The sequence below is a fragment of the Chrysemys picta genome, unplaced genomic scaffold, assembly GCF_011386835.1.
Source record: "Chrysemys picta bellii isolate R12L10 unplaced genomic scaffold, ASM1138683v2 scaf456, whole genome shotgun sequence".
NCBI classification, from domain to species: Eukaryota; Metazoa; Chordata; order Testudines; family Emydidae; genus Chrysemys; species Chrysemys picta.
The window spans coordinates 13,973-25,153 of record NW_027053163.1 but is presented as its reverse complement, the minus strand read 5'-3'; positions in this window follow the sequence as shown (position 1 = coordinate 25,153).

The following is an 11,181-nucleotide window of genomic DNA, read 5'->3' as shown; positions in this document are numbered from 1 at the left end:
TAAAATGCTCTAAGTGCATTAAGTCGGCAGACCGCGTCCACAGTACCAAGGCTACCGTCGACTTCCGAAGCGTTGCACTGTGGGTAGCTATCCCACAGTTCTCGCAGTCTCCGCTGCCCATTGGAATTCTGGGTTGAGATCCCAATGCCTGATGATGCAAAAACAGTGTCGCGGGGGTTCTGGGTACATGTTGTCAGGCCCCTCCCCCTCCGTCAGAGCAACGGCAGACAATAGATTTGCGCCTTTTTACCTGGGTTACCTGTGCAGCGAACATACCACGGCAAGCATGGAGCCCGCTCAGCTCAGGTCACTGTCACCATATGTCATCTGGGTGCTGGCAGACATGGTACTGCATTGCTACACAGCAGCAGCTAATTGCCTTTTGGCAGTGGATGGTGTATTACGACTGGTATCCGTCATCGTCATATTCCTCAGTGAGTTCAATCAGAGGCACCTGGGGAGACATGTTTTGTCTCCTGGCCTATTGAACAATCTTGACGATGATGGCTAGCAGTTGTAGAACATCATTTTCTGCCAAGCGCCCAGAAGATGCCGATGGCTATCAGTCATGCTGCACCATCTGCTGCCAGCTTAAGATGTAAAAAATAGATCGACCAGATTTGTTCTGTATTCATTTGCTTCCCCCTCCCTCCGTGAAATCAATGGCTTGCTAAACCCAGGGTTTTGATTTCAATCTTTGGGTGGGCCATTCTGTGTGACAGTTGTTTGTGTTTCTCCCTGATGCACAGCCACCTTTATTGATTTTAATTCCCTGTATCGGTAAGCCATGTCGTCACTCGCCCCTCCCTCCCTCCATCAGACAATAGTTTCACGCCTTTTTTCAGCCCCAGACGCCATAGCACTGGGATCATGGAGCCCACTTAGATCACCATGGCTATTATGAGCACTATGAACACCACGCGCATTGTCCTGGGGTATATGCAGAGCCGGGACATGCCAAAGCAAAACCAGGCGAGGAGGTGATTGCAGCGATTGCAGCGTGGTGACGAGAGTGATGAGGGAATTGACATGGACATAGACCTCTCACAAAGTACAGGCCCCAGAAATGTGCAAATCATGGTGTTACTGGGGCAGGTTCATGGCGTGGAATGCTGATTCTGGGCCCGGGAAACAAGCACAGACTGGTGGGACCGCATCGTGTTGCAGGTGTGGAACGATTCCCAGTGGCTGCAAAACTTTTGCATGCGTAAGGGCACTTTCATGGAACTTTGTGACTTGCTTTCCCCTGCCCTGAAGCACCAGAATACCAGGATGAGAGCAGCCCTCACAGTTGAGAAGTGAGTGGCGATAGCCCTGTGGAAGCTTGCAATGCCAGTCAGCTAGCGGTCAGTCAGGAATCAATTTGGAGTGGGCAAATCTACTGTGGGGGCTGCTGTGATCGAAAGTAGCCAACGAAATCAAAGACCTGCTGATATCAAGGGTAGTGACTCTGGGAATCGTGCAGGTCATAGTGGATGGCTTTGCTGCAATGGGATTCCCAAACTGTGGTGGGGCGATAGATGGAACCCTATTCCTATCTTGGCACCGGAGCACCAAGCCACCGAGTACATAAACCGCAAGGGGTACTTTTCAATGCTGCTGCAAGCCCTGGTGGATCACAAGGGACGTTTCACCAACATCAACGTGGGATGGCCGGGAAAGGTACATGATGCTTGTGTCTTCAGGAACTCTGGTCTGTTTCAAAAGCTGGAGGAAGGGACTTTCTTCCCGGACCAGAAAATAACCGTTGGGGATGTTGAAATGCCTATCGTTATCCTTGGGGATCCAGCCTACCCCTTAATGCTATGGCTCATGAAGCCATACACAGGCAGCCTGGACAGTAGTCAGGACCCGTTCAACTATAGGCTGAGCAAGTGCCAAATGGTGGTGGAATGTGCATTTGGATGTTTAAAAGCGCGCTGGTGCAGTTTACTGACTCAGATAGACCTCAGCGAAGCCAATATTCCAATTGTTATTGCTGCTTGCTGTGCTCTCTACAATATATGTGAGAGTAAGGGGGAGACATTTATGGGGAGGTGGGAGGTTGAGGCAAATCGTCTGGCCACTGATTACATGTAGCCAGACACCAGGGCGGTTAGAAGAGTACAGCAGGGCACAGTGCGCATCAGAAAAGCTTTGAAAATGAGTTTTGTGACTGGCCAGGCTACGGTGTGAAACTTCTGTTTGTTTCTCCTTGATGAACCCTCCCTCCCCCTCCCCCCAGTTCACTCTACTTCCCTGTAAGTTAACCACCCTCCCCTCCCCCCTTCGAGCACCGCTTGCAGAGGCAATAAAGTCATTGTTACTTCACATTCATGCATTCTTTATTAATTCATCACACAACTAGGGGGATAACTGCCAAAGTAGCCCGGGAGGGTTGGGGGAGGAGGGAAGTGCCAGGTGGGTCGGGGAGCAGGGAAGGAGAAGGATACACTGCAGTTTAAAACTTGGAGGAGGCTATGGAACTTGGGGAGAAGGGCTGTTGGTTACACAGGGGCTGTAGCGGCGGTCTCTGCGCCTGCAGCCTTTCCTGCAGCTCAACCATACGCTGGAGCATATCAGTTTGATGCTCCAGCAGCCGGAGCATCGACTCTTGCCTTCTGTCAGCAAGCTGATGCCACCTATCCTCTTCAGCCTGCCACTAGCTCTCTTCAGCCCGCGATTCAGCCTGCCACCTCTCCTCTCGTTCATACTGTGCTTTTTTGCACTGTGACATTGACTGCCTCCACGCATTCTGCTGTGCTCTGTCAGTGTGGGAGGACATCTGGAGCTCTGATAACATATCATCCTGAGTCCACTGTTTTCTCCTTCTAATCTTCACTAGCCTCTGTGAAGGAGAAACATTTGCAGCTGGTGGAGGAGAAGGGAGAGGTGGTTAAAAAAGACACATTTTAGAGAACAATGGGTACACTCTTTCACGTTAAATTTTGCTGTTCACATTACACAGCACATGTGCTTTCGTTACAAGGTCGTATTTTTCCTCTTATATTGAGGGCCTGCCAGTTTGGTGTGAAAGATCACACCCGCAGTGCCAGGCAACAGAATTCGGCTTGCAGGCAGCCATGGTAAGCCACAGTCTTTTGGCATTTTTAACCTTCATAACATGTGGGAATGGTTTCAAACAGCAGTGCCCTTATTTCCCATACCAAGGACCTGTTGGGTTGGCCATTTAAAATGGGTTTGCAATGTAAAAGGAGGGGCTGCAGTTTCCGGGTTAACATGCAGCACAAACCCAGCTACGCCCCGCCCATGCAATTCTCTGGGATGATCACTTCACCCCTCCCCCCCACCGTGTGGCTAACAGCGGGGAACATTTCTGTTCAGCCGAGCAGGAACGGGCATCTCTGAATGTCCCCTTAATAAAATCACCCAATTTCAACCAGGTGACCGTGAATGATATCACTCTCCTGAGGATAACAAAGAGAGATAAGGAATGGATGTTGTCTGCATGCCAGCAAACACTGGGACCATACGCTGCCATGCTTTGTTATGCAATGTTTCCAGACTACGTGCTACTGGCCTGGCGTGGTAAAGTGTCCTACCATGGCGGACGGGATAAGGCAGCCCTACCCAGAAACCTTTTGCAAAAGTTTTGGGCGTACATGAAGGAGAGCTTTCTGGAGATGTCCCTGGAGGATTTCCACTCCATCCCCATACACGTTAACAGACTTTTCCAGTAGCTGTACTGGCCACGATTGCAAGGGCAAATTAATCATTAATCATTAAACACGATTGCTTTTAAACCATGTGTAATATTTACAAAGGTAGACTCAACAGAGGTCCCTTGAGTGCCCTCAGGGTCTAGGAGCATGCCTTGGGTGAGTTCGGGGGTTACTGATTACAGGTCCAGGGTGATAAACATATCCTGGCTGTTGGGGAAACCAGTTTCTCCACTTCCTTGCTGTTCGCTATCTTCATTGTCTTCATCATCATCATCATCTTCCGTGTACCCCAAACCCACTTCCCTGTTGCGTGTTTCTCCATTGACGGAGTCAAAGCACATGGTTGTGGTAGTGGTGGCTGCACCCCCTAGAATGGCATGCAGCTCCGCGTAGAAGCGGCATGTTTGTGGCTGTGCCCCAGACCTTCCGTTTGCCTCTCTGGCTTTGTGGTAGGCTTGCCTTAGCTCCTTAATTTTCACGTGGCACTGCTGTGCGTCCCTGTTATGGCCTCTGTCCTTCATGGCCTTTGAGACTTTTTCTAATATTTTGCCATTTCGTTTACTGCTACGGAGTTCAGCTAGCACTGATTCGTCTCCCCATATGACGAGCAGATCCCGTACCTCCCGTTCAGTCCATGCTGGAGCTGTTTTGTGATCCTGGGACTCCATCATGGTTACCTGTGCTGATGTGCTCTGCGTGGTCACCTGTGCTCTCCACTCTGGGGAAACAGGAAATGAAATTCAAACATTCGCGGGTCTTTTCCTGTCTACTTGGTCAGTGCATTCGAGTTGAGAGTGCTGTCCAGAGCATTCACAATGAAACACTGTGGGATAGCTCCCGGAGGCCAATAACGTCAAATTCCGTCCACACTACCCCAAATCTGACCTGCAAAGGCCGATTTTAGTGCTAATCCCCTCGTCGGAGGTGGAGTAAAGAAACTGGTTTAAAGGGCCCTTTAAGTCAAAAGAAAGGCCTTCGTCATGTGGACGTGTCCAGGATTAATTCGATTTAACATTGCTAAAGTCGACCTAAACTTGTAGTGTAGACCAGGCCTGAGACTCTCCGGGCCTTGGAGCATGACCTGGTGCCCATTGCAGTCAATGAACAGATTCCTATTGGCCATTGGATCTGGCCCTAGCACACATCTCATCACCTGTGTATTGCACTTTGCATTGTTAGGGGCCTAGCAACCCCCTGGGTTATTGTTACAGAGAGACTCTGAGCTGAGCTCACAGAGTTCTGTCTTGTCTGTTAAATCTCCTCTGGGTTTCTGCCATCCTGCCCCTGAAAATGAAAATATCAGAAAGTAACACCAGCCCTGGGGCTGCTCCGAGGGACTCTGCAGAGACACTGCGAGTTCTATTGCTCCAGAGGCTGAAGTGCAACCCCAGCCCAACCCAGGTGCCAGATAAGACTCAGGCTGGAGCTTTCAGCTTGAATGTGGCAAACCTCAGGTAACTGAAGAGGAAGGAGCAAAGAGAAACTAACAATATGATTTTATCGGCTGTTCTTTTATGTGGCCACATTATTTTTTTCCAAGAAAATAGGCTCAGTCCAGTGAGAGTGAAGGAGAAAAATAGCAATTCAAACTTAAGGGGCAAAGTTATCAACACACCCTAGTTAATGTCTAGCTCTACCCACCATTCCCAAGGCATTCTAACCACACACTAACCCACAGAAAGCTTCCTACCAACATTACAAAAAGAAGGACTCTGCGTGGATTCCTCCTGAAGATCAAAACAACAGACTGGACTTCTACACAGAGTGCTTCCGGCAATGTGCACGGGCTGAAATTGTGGAAAAGCAGCATCACTTGCCCCATAACTCCAGCCGTGCAGAACACAATGCCGTCCACAGCCTCAGAAACAACTCTGACATTATAGTCTAAAAGGCTGACAAAGGAGGTGCTGTAGTCATCATGAATAGGTTGAAATATGAACAAGAGGCTGCTAGATAACTCTCTGACACCATTACCCTCTGACCCCACTGAGGATTACCAAAAGAAACTACACCATCTGCTCAAGAAACTCCCTAAAGAAGCACAGGAACAAATCTCCACTAACACACCCCTAGAGCCCCAACCAGGGGTATTCTATCTGCTACCCAAAATCCATAAATCTGGTAATACCGGATGCCCATCATCTCAGGCATTGGCACCCTGACAGCAGGATTATCTGGCTATGTGGACTTTCTCCTCAGGCCCTACGCTACCAGCATTCCAAGCTATCTTCGAGGCACCACTGACTTCCTGAGGAAACTACAATCCATTGGTGATCTTGGAGAAAACACCATCCTAGCCACTATGGAGGTAGAAGCTCTCTACACCAACACTCTACACAAAGATGGACTACTGGCTGACAGGAATAGCGTCCCGAATACTATCGCGGAAAACCTGGTGGCTAAACTTTGTGACTTTGTCCTCACCCACAACTATTTCAGATTTGGGGACAATTTATACCTTCAAGTCAGTGGGACTGCCATGGGTGCCTGCATGGCCCCACAGTATGCCAACATTTTTATGGCTGATTTAGAACAAATCTTCCTCAGCTCTTATTTCCTAACACCCCTGCTCCACTTGACCTACACTGATGACATCTTCATCATCTAGACCCATAGTAAGAAGGGCCCTGAGGAATTCCACCAGGATTGCAACAATTTCTATCCCACCATCAACCTCAGCCTGCACCAGTCCACACAAGAGATCCACTTCCTAGACACTACAGTGCTAATAAGCGACGGTCACATATACACCACCCTATACCGGAAACCTACTGACCACAATACTTACCTACATGCCTCCAGCTTTCATCCAGACCACATCACATGATCTATTGTCTACAGCCAAGCGCTAAGATATAACCACATTTGCTCCAATCCCTGAGACAGAGACAAACACCTACAGGATCTCTATCAAGCATTCTTAAAACTACAATACCCACCTGTTGAAGTGAAGAAACAGATTATCAGAGCCAGAGGGGTACCCAGAAGTCACCTACTACAAGACAGGCCCAACAAAGAAAGTAACAGAACACCACTAGCTGTCACCTTCAGCCCCCAACTAAAACTTCTTGAGTGCATCATCAAGGATCTACAACCTATCCTGAAGGATGATCCCTCACTCTCGCAGACCTTGGGAGACAGGCTAGTCCTTGTTTAGAGACAGCCCCCCAGCCTAAAGCAAATACTCAGGAGCAACTACACACCATACAACAAAAATACCAAACCAGGAACCAAACCCTACAACAAACCCCAGTGCTAACTCTGTCCACATATCTATTCAAGGGACACCATCATAGGACTTACCCACATCAGCCACACCATCAGGGGCTTGTTCACCTGCATATCTACCAACGTGATATATGCCATCATGTGCCACCAATGCCCCTCTGCCATGTACATTGGCCAAACTGGACAGTCTCTATACAAAAGAATAAATGGACACAAATCGAACATCAAGAATTGTAACATCCAAAAACCAGTAGTAGAGCACTTAAATCTCCCTGGTTACTCGATAACAGATCTAAAAGTGGCAATCTTCAACAAAAACCCTTCAAAAACGGACTCCATTGTGAAACTGCAGAATTGGAATTAATTTGCAAACTGGACACCATCAAATTAGGCCTGAATAAAGACTGAATTAGGGCTGGTTGGGTCATTACAAAACCTAAACCTAATTTCCCCCCACTGTTACTCACAACTGTTTGTCAACTGTTTAAATGGGCCACTCTCTTTACAACTACAAAAGTTATTTTTCCTCCCTTGGTATCCTACTGTTAATTGAATTGTCTCGTTAGACTGACCTCACACTCGGTAAGGCAACTCCTATCTTTTCATGTATTTATATCTGCTCCTGTATTTTCTATTCCATGCATATGATGAAGTGGGTTCTAGCCCATGAAAGTTTATAACCAAATAAATTTGTCACTCTCTAAGGTGCCACAAGGACTCCTTGTTGTTTTTGCTGATACAGACTAACATGGCTACCAATCTGAAATCTCCCCTCCCTCATTGTTTATGATCCTGCTGAGATGATGACCTTGGGTAACAGCAGCGGAAAGGTGCAGGAGGCGAGCGTGGGGTACAAAGGGTAACAATAAGCAGCAGTTTATTGAGCTGCAGAGGGGAGCCCCTGGGGTCAGAGTCTCCTTTTTTATTGCACATCATTGAACTATTATCTGAAAGATGGTAACATGGTAACAGCAACGATGTTAGGGTCACAGCAACGCTGAGCCTGTGTGCCCCAGAACACACTGATAGGGAACGTAAACACTCCGCTGCCTGTGCTGACAGAGCTCAGGGGATCTGAGACCCTTCAGGTGCGGCTCTGAAGGGAGTTCCAGGGTAAGGTGCATAATTCCCTTCTCTGCTACAGACTCCCTGTGTGGCCTTAGGCACATCACTTAGGCCCAGAGTTTCCAAGGTGTTTTGATGTCTAACGATTCTGATAGGTGCCTAGTGGAACTTTCAAGGGTGCCTGGGAACTTAGTTTCCAATGGCAGTTAGGCACCTAGATGTTTTTGAAAATCCCACTTGATGACTAACTACATCTTTCGGTGACTACAGACCTTCAGTCTCTGACTACAGGCCCCTTAGTCTCTGTGCCAGATTTGCAAAGCTATTTAGGCTCCTAAAGATGCAGATAGGAGCCTAGTGGGACTTTCAAAAGTGCCTGCATGACTTAGGTGCCTGACTCCCATGAATTCCCTTTAGCTCCTGCCCCTTCTGCACTCGTCCCATGTACGTTCCATCGAAGGCGCTTGCTGGCAGGAATGTCCAGGCGAACAAGGGATTTCTACTAAATGTTATAAAGTATTCCTGGGAAGCAATGTCTGACCATTTAGGCCCTGACCCAACAAGGTCCTTAAGTATGTGTATAACTTTCAGTATGCAAGCAATCCCACCAAAGCATTAATCACAAATATTTGCACCAAAAACCTGTTTCTAAGAATTAAATCCAGCCAATCAAGAAACAGAAACAATCCCATGTGACCTGGGTGTCGAATCATAACTAACCCCTCAAAGGTCAATGTATTTGACAAATGTATTTAGTAAATATTTTTGAACAACAAATAAATCTGAGAAAATTGTGGGCAGCTTGCAAACTGGAACAGAAGCTGAGCTCACTGGACACATCACATGCTGCACATTATTCTCCCAGCTCTGCTTTCAGCCCTTCTGTCCTCTCTCTGCCCTCCCCCCCTACCCGCAACCCTGGGTCTTGGTCTCTTGCCTTTTATTTATGCCTTTGCTCTGCCTGAAGAATTACTGGTGTTACTATTATTCCATGTTATTTCTGTAGCCCCCTCAGTGCTCTGGGCATGTTGCATGGTCCCTGCCCTGCGAGCTCCCAAGTGGGGCTGGGCTCAGGGGCTCACTAATGGGTGTATGGAAGGAGAAGTCTGCAGGCCCTGAGCAATAGGTCAGGGTGGGTGTCCCAAGCATGGAGGCAGGTACAAAGATAGAAGGACATGGGGAGGGGCCTCTTAGTCTCTGTGCCAGATTTGCACAGTTATTTATGCTCCTAAAAATGCAGACAGGAGACTAGTTGGACAATCTCACCTGCCTTGGAAGCTGATTGATATTTTTTAAGATAATGTAAAAATGGACAGGAAACAGTAAATGTTTAACAGTTTCCCTCTATTCCACAATATCACTATTGTAAGAAAAATGTATTTAACTAAGAATATCAACTTTATTAATACGACTACAACCCAGCACTCTTGGCTCAATAACCCTCAAAAGCAAATACTTTCTAAAATTAAAACAAAATGTAGCCCCTTCTTTTGTGATGTTCTTCAGGGGGCAGCAAACACTTTTGTCATTGTTCAGTGGGGGATGGGGCTGCCCCGTAGCCAGCCTGGGGCAGGAATGATGACAGTGGGAAGTGGAGGGGGGGCAGGCTCTCACGACACTCACCCAAGTCCCAGATGCTCTGGTTCAGGAAACCCACTTGCCTCCCTTGTGGGGGGTGCCCAGGTGGGGCTTCCATCACATGTGCGCCTCCTCCCTCTGCAGCTGCCCCTCACTGTAGCATCACGGGGGTGGGGGATGGGGCTGCCCCTTGCCAAGCATGGGGCAGGAGAGGTGACTGCAGGCGAGGGCCTGAGTCTGACATTGACCCAAGCCCCAGCTGCTCAGGTGCAGACTCCAGAAAGCCCTTTCAGAGTCAGAGCCATCTCCCAGTGGGTGCCAGGGGGGGCTGCCATCACATGTGCGCCTCCTCCCCTCCTCCCTCTGCAGGCACAGCAGCCACCTCAGCCTGCTGATGGTGACGATCCCTTTGCAGTAGCCAGCAGCAGCAGCAGCGGCTGGTGAGGGAGCGCAGTGCAGAGAGACTGGTGGGGCAGGAGGTGCTCCAGGGGAGGCCTGCAGGGGTGGCAGGTGGACCCAGACCCCCCAGCCCTGAATATTGCTGGAGCACGAGCACCATGGGCCCATATAACTCGCTGCCACTGCACAGCGTATCTATGCAAGTTTTCAGTTGCAGAAGCTTGGCCTGTATTTATTTACTTCTGAAAAACAACAAAAGTTAGATTCTGACTGTGTGGAGACATCAACTATTACAGAAACCACATGATAACATTTACTTTGCTTACTACGTATGGGATTATAACAAAAATGTCACAGGAAAGATCCAAATGATAACTCTAGACTGTTTTCCTGCACATAAGTTGCTAAACCCTGGGAATTGCTGGGAGCAGATTTAATCAGGCTATATCCAGTACCACAGAAGTGATACCAGTATGTACTGACAGCTACAGATGATTTTTCAAAAGAACATAGAGGAATTTCCACTTAGAACTATGACAGAACATGAGGTGGAGAAGAAAACATGTGAAATTATATACCAACATGGCTGTCCAGAGCAGATCCTGGCAGATCTTGGTTCTGAATTGAATAATGAGGTAACAGTTTACATTTGGTGTTATTTTCACTAAAGGGTCAATTACACACTCACGGTCATGTGACAGGAGGCTGTTAGCAGCTACAAACTGAGCCCTTTAGAAGCCGGCACCCTGGTCACTGAGAACACCCAGGGCACCGGGTGCAGTGAGAGTAGGAGGGACTGTGTAGTTTGGGTTTGGAAGGGCAGAGGGGATCACTTGCACTTGTAGGGAGCCTGATGAGGTCAGTAGCTCAATGCTGAGAAGAAAGCAGCAGTATAAACGTCTGAACCAGGGAGCAGGAAGGGGGCTCCTTGTAACTGCTACTCTGTTGTGATGCACCATAAAAAATCATAAAGACACTTGGTGGAGGTTCCTGTCAGACCGCCTGCTGCTTCATTCACACAGAGCTCTGCCAGCCAGGGGTTGCAGGAACTGATGGGGGAGCCCTTTCATAGTTAGAAATTTAAAAATGAACATTGCCTGCAATCTCTTCATGACACTTCATGCTGTCAACTGTGAGTCACAACACATTTTTATGTCTTGTCAGATACTAAAAACCATGTTGTATATTAACCTATTTGCCAACATATTTTCCCATGTAATAACTCAATAAGATTGGTTAAGAGACTACA